The following is a 6,704-nucleotide window of genomic DNA, read 5'->3' as shown; positions in this document are numbered from 1 at the left end:
CTTTCGGGGAAAGTGCTTGCTATTATTTACACTGAACCAGCTAGACATCAGTACACACACATATAAAGACATATCCACATATGGTTCAACTCAGTCAAATGGCAGGTGTTTTTCTTACATAGCTCTAGACAATTAGTTTTTTAATATAAATTTGACAGATTTAATACTTTGTACACAAAAATAATTTTCTTTCCTTTTTGAAGATAAGCCGCCTAGCAACAAATACCCAATAACTATGACATGAGCACGGTTTTTATTCCATGGACTAGACCATCTGCCAGAAGCTGTAATGCAGGGGAGAATGCTTTGGCTTTTCAAGATGCAAAAGTGTCTGGGAATTTTTGGGTAACCCTCAAGCCAGCATGGTGCCATGGATGGCGATTTAGAGGGGCAGAGCTCAGGCACTGACTAGACTAAGGAAAGGAAATGCTCACATACAAAATCTTTTGAACTATGTTTCTATTGTTTCATATGCCACTATGTAAACCTAGGTTATGAGTAAAATAATGGATAGATCACAGTCCCCAACTTCAAGGAAGACAGTTAATATTTTGAACACTCTTTCTCTTCATAATAAAGATGTTACTTTCTTTTTCAACCTAAAACTTAAGATGCAGTTTATTATATAAATGTTGTAAAATAAAAAGAATAGTATCAGGACTGTTTCCTGTAATGATACAGACACTGTATCATTCTGTAATTACAGCTTTTATCTTAATCTTAGTATTCCTATCAGTGCTGCTTCACTAACAGTCATGACTGAGACTGGTGGTCACAATCAGCATTAACAAATGTTTGAAACTCTGTCAAATAAATCCCCAGAAATCAATCTTGATAATTTTTTTTTAAAAAAACGGGAAGGTTTTAGAACTAAGACATTTAAAGAACCTCTAATAAACAAGTGAAAGAGCAAAGAAAATGTAAAACAATATTTAGATTTAGATATTCTACATTTCATTGGTAGCAATTTCAATAATATTTATTCTGTTACATTTATAGAGCTATATGATAATTAATTGCAACATCAGGTAATATTTTCACAAATGGATAATGCTAACAGACCTAATATTGCATTTCTCTTACATATAAAGTTGTAGCACTAAAGCATATCATCAGTTTTACTAAAGAAACTATAAAACTTCTCCATGAAAGGTACATGATAAGGCTTTTAAGGGGCTGGGGGGTGTAATACATAAGAATTTTCAAAATCATGCCTCGGTCTTACCCTCAATTATTCTACAGAGAATACTGTACATGGAAAATAGTCCTGCCATATAAAGTCACAGAAGTGCAATAATGAGGAAATTGGTATGGTGTATTGGGCCCTATTAAGACAGTGACTACTTAATAATAACTGTTTGGTGATGATGTATAATAAAGTAAATAGTACTCAGAGGTAAATGCTTTCACAGTGACAGAATTTTGGTAATCAGTGCCAACAAAATTCTTTAATAACTTTTTAGAGAATAAATCACCTTTTAGAAAATGTAATAGCCACAAAGAAGCTATCAGAAATGGTTCTCAAACATGAAATAATACTTCTGTGAAATAATCATGCTTTAAGATCCCTTCAGTATTTGAAACATCCCCGTTTAAGTGCAAATCACGTTTAGTTTACACTGTACTAAAATTCTTAGCTAAAAATAATAATCACAATATTAAAATATATCACTAACAAGTTTTAGGTGGAACAGTTCATTGGAAATTAGAAAAACCAGGTCTCTGTTTATGTCTGGTCGCATTTATTCATTTAACAATGATCCTAATTGTATTTTCAATAGATAATAACAAGATAATTTTGAAGTTAAGAAAGAAATAATAAAAATACAAGAACAGACTTTTTTTTCCCCAAAATAAATCAACTTCTGAAAAGTGTTCAGATGAAAACTGAACCTCACAGATGTCAGCAGCCTGCCTTTAATCACGTAGTTAGGAAATAATGCAGCCACAATTTTGATCCATGTCTGCCTGACTCCATTTCCATGCTGCTAACCATCTTGCTGTATGGTCTCCAAATATAAGAAGACATCTTAAAATAATATATTTCTGTAATTGCATTTGTTCACTAGAGAGGTCCCAGATAGCGCCCATGGTGCAAGCTGGGCCCCAGATACGTTCTATTTGGAGGCAGTTTACCTCCTTCCCACCTCATTCATCTGCGCGGGCCCAAAGGTATTTGAGTTGCAACCTCTGAGATAATGTAGTCTGCAGTTCAAATTATTTTCAAAGTACTTTCTCATATTGTATTTGCTTTCAGAATAAGTCCAAAGGTTAACAGGAGATGCAGTGATATTCCCATATGGTGAGAGCAGACTGAAGAGCTGAAGACTTAACTCATGAAGAAACACATTGTAAACTGGTACAAAAAGCATGAGCTCTGATATAGATTCTCATTCAATTGGAGCAAGTTTTAAAACCATCTAAAGCTCAGTTTTATCATCTATACAATAGAGATTGTATTACCCTTCCCACTGGGTGTGGTGACATAATCTAGACTGTACAGATAAACCCTTCAGCAGAATGCCTATCATCTAACAGATCTCAATACAAATATATATTTTTTGTCATTAATGATTGAAGACTAAGTTAATAGTGTATGAAGAAATGAGGTCAGTGAGGTAATAAAGATCCCTTCTACTCCTCTCTCCTGGATATGATTCTACCTATCATAGTGAATGCTGATTAGAAACTTAATTAAAGTTGAAGAGTAAGATCAATATATTCTTGAGCTAAATGAAAAGGGAATCAATATTTATTTTTAATTATAAAAATGAAGATATGCTTATGATAAAAAGAAATTCAAAGATTAATAGGAAGAAAACTGTAAGTCATCTGTCTTAAAGCTCCAACAACACTCCAGAAATAATTACTGCTGGTTATGTCTAAACTCCTATTCTGTTCATGTTCATTCTGAGAATTTTTATAACATCTAAATACTAGTATCTACTATAGCTATTTAACTAAAATAGATTGTAAATACATATAAACATAAATATAGACATACATGCAAAGGAATACTATACTCACAATGGAAATGTATATACACATACATACATAAATTTATATTAAATATAACATATTACTTATAACATCTCTGTACTGCTCTATAATTCAGAATTTTTCTGTCATCTTTAAATAATTTTGAGTTATTATAAACAATACTGCAACAAACATTCATCTTTGCACATAGCTAAAGATAGATTTCTAGAATACATTCTAGAAGTAGGTCTTAAACAATTCTCCCTCAGTTCTGATAGGATTTACCAACTATACTCCAAACAGTGGCTCATTCCTCCAACAGTGTATGAGTGCCTATTTATTCTTAACCTCTTCAATACTGTTCACTATTTGACAATTGGAAAAGAGGAAAATGTAAACGCACTACACTACTTTGCCCATTTGTGAGGTTAAAAATTGTTTTGGCCTTTGCAAATCTTTTTCTGTGAACTATGATTAGCTCATTTTCACATAATTCTTTAATTTGTGAGAGATTTTATATATAAAGAAATTACCTTTTGAAAACATTTTAAAACAAATTTTATTAAGCATTCTATTTAGGAATTTTGGATACTGTCTCATCAGTAGAAAGACCTCCCCCATTCAAGATTATTTATAAATTCACATAAAAATTTCTTTTCATGTCTTTTTTTCACTGTTTACATATACATACTACCTCCAACAATGATTCCATTTGGTGTATTTAACAATATAGAAAAGTAGTTTTTCTCATACTTGATATACAGTCATCACAACACAAATTATTAAAGATTTTCCCATTAATTAGAAACTATTCATATTCTAAAATCTCATATGCATTGGCTCCCAAAAAGAGAATAAAGAGAGAAAGGGGCAGAAATTTTATTCAAAGAAATAATAGCTGTAAATGTTCCTAACTTGGGAAAGAAAATAGACATCCAGATCCAATCCCAGAAAGTTAAAAAGAAGAAAAAAAAAAAAAAAAAGAATCCAAGGAGACTAACCAAGATACATTTTAATTGCAATGTCAAAAGTTAAAGAGGAGAAAAATTTTAAAAGCAGTAAGAGAAAAAGAACTTCCCTATATAACTATGAACAGAGAATCCCTATATTACTATGAACAGATTTTCAGCAGAAACTTTGTAGGTCTGAAGGGAGTAAAATGATATATTCAAAGTGTTAGAAAAAGCTTCTACCCAAGAATACCCAACCCACAAAGTTCCTTAGAATTGGAGATAAGATAATGACTTTTTTGACAAGTGAAAACTAAAAAAGTTCATCACCACTCTCCTGGTCTTACAGGAAATAATAAAGGGACTTATTTAAGCTGAAAAGAAAGGTATGCTAATTATTAATATGAAAACATATGAAAGAATAAATCTCAGTAGAAAAGTAAATATATAGCCAAGGTAGTGGATTAATCATTTACAAAGCTAGTATGAAGGTAAAAAGAAAAAAACAGTAAAAATAACTGTGATTAATATAATTAGTTAAGAAATACACAAGATAAAAAAAACATAAAATGTCATATCAAAAACATAAAATGTGAGGGCGGGGACACAAAAGTGTTGAACTTTAGAATGGATTCAAATTTAAGTTGTTATCAACTTAAAATATACCATTACAGATATGTTATTATACGTAAGCTTCATGGTAACCACAAAGTAAAACTCTAAGTAAATGCACAAACGATGTACAGAAAAGAATATAAGCATACCACTAAAAAAAAAGGCATCAAACCACAGAGGGAAAGAAGAAAAAAAAAACAGAGAAGAACTATAAAAATATCTAAAGAAACAATTAACAAAATGGCAATAAGTACATACGTAACAATAATTGCTTTAAATGTAAATGACTAAATTCTCTAATAAAAAAACATACAGTGGCTGAATGAATTTTTTTTTTAAATTTATATGCTGCCTACAAGACTCACATTAAATGTAAGGAAAGACACACACTAAAATGGAAGAAGTGGAAAAATATATTCCATACAAATGGAAACCAAAAGAAAGCTGGGGTAATGACACTTATATCAGACAAAACTGGCTTTAAAACAAAGACTACAATATGAGACAAAAAGGGTATTACATAATGAGAAAGGGATCAATCCAATAAAAGGATAGAACATCTATAAATACGTATACATCCAATATTGGAGCACCTAAATATATAAAACAAATGTTATCAGACATAAAGCAAGAACTTTATAAACTTACAACAATAGCAGGGGACTTTAATACTACACTTACATCGATGAATAGGTCTAGCCATCAAGATACAAAATTAATAAGAAATCATTAGCCTTAAAGGACACTTTAGATATGGTAGACTTACTAGGTATATACAGAACATTTTATCCAAAAGTAAAAAACACATTCTTATCAAGTGCACATGAAATATTCTTCAGGACAGGTCATATATTAGGCCACAAAACAAGCTAAAAACAGATCAAGCATTTTTTTTTTTTTCTGACCACAAGGCTATGAAACTAGAAATCAATTATGAGAAGTAAACTGGAAAAATCACAAATGTGTGGAAATTAAACATGCTACTGAATGACCAATAGGCCAAAGAAGAAGTCAAAAGACATGTCAAAAATACTTTGTTCTTTTTTTTTATCCTCGCCCAAGGACATTTTTTATTTGTTTAGATAGAGTGGGAGGGAGAGAGAGAGAAAGAGAAACATCGACATGAAAGGGACACATCGAGTGGTTGCTACCCACACGACCCGACTGGGGCGGGGGACAAACTGCAACCGAGGTACGTGCCCTTAGCGGGAACAAACCCTGGTCTCTCCAGACCGCACGCCAATGCTCTAACTGCTGAGCCAAACCAGCCAGGGTTCAAAAATACTTTGAGACAAATAAAAATGGAAGTATAATATACCAAAATGTGTGGGATATTGCAAAAGCAGTTCTAAGAGGGAAGTTCATAGTGGCAAATTCCTACATTGAGAAACAAGAACAGTTTCAAATAAACAACCTAACTCTGCACCTCAAGGAACTAGGGAAAAAACAATCAAACAAACACAAAGTTGGTAGGAAAGAAATAACAAAGACTAAAGCAGAAATAAATGCAATAAAGACAAAAAAATTTAAAAATCAATAAAAGTAAGTACTGGTTCTTTGAAAAGACAAAACTGACAGACCTTAGTTATACTCACTGCAGACAAAAAAGACTGAAATAAATAGTCAGAAATAAAAAAGAAGATATTACAACTGATACCACAAAAATACAAATGATCATAAGAGACTACTGTGAACAATTATACACCAACAAATTGGACAACCTAGGAAAAAAAAAAAAGGTAAATTCCTAGAATTATACAACTTACTGAGACAGAATGATAAAGAAATAGAAAATCTGAACAAGCTAATATCCTGATGTCCTCAAAATATTAGCAAACTGAATTTACCAATACTTTAAAAGGATCATACACTATGATCAAGTAGGATTTATCCCAAGGATGCAATATTGGTTCAACATTCTGAAATCAGTCAATGTGATATACCATACTAACAAAATAAAGATAAAAATTATATGATCATCTCAATAAATGCATAAGAATTATTTTACAAAATTCAACATTCATTATGATAAAAATTCTCAATATAACAGATATAGAAAGAATCTACCTCAAAACAATAAAGGCCATATATGACAAGCCCACAGCTGATATCATACTCAATATTGAAAAGCTAAAAGTTTTTCCTCTGAGATACAGACAA

Source organism: Molossus molossus, unplaced genomic scaffold (genome assembly GCF_014108415.1).
Source record: "Molossus molossus isolate mMolMol1 unplaced genomic scaffold, mMolMol1.p scaffold_m16_p_11, whole genome shotgun sequence".
Classification (NCBI taxonomy): Eukaryota; Metazoa; Chordata; class Mammalia; order Chiroptera; family Molossidae; genus Molossus; species Molossus molossus.
Note: the sequence above shows the minus strand (reverse complement) of the source record.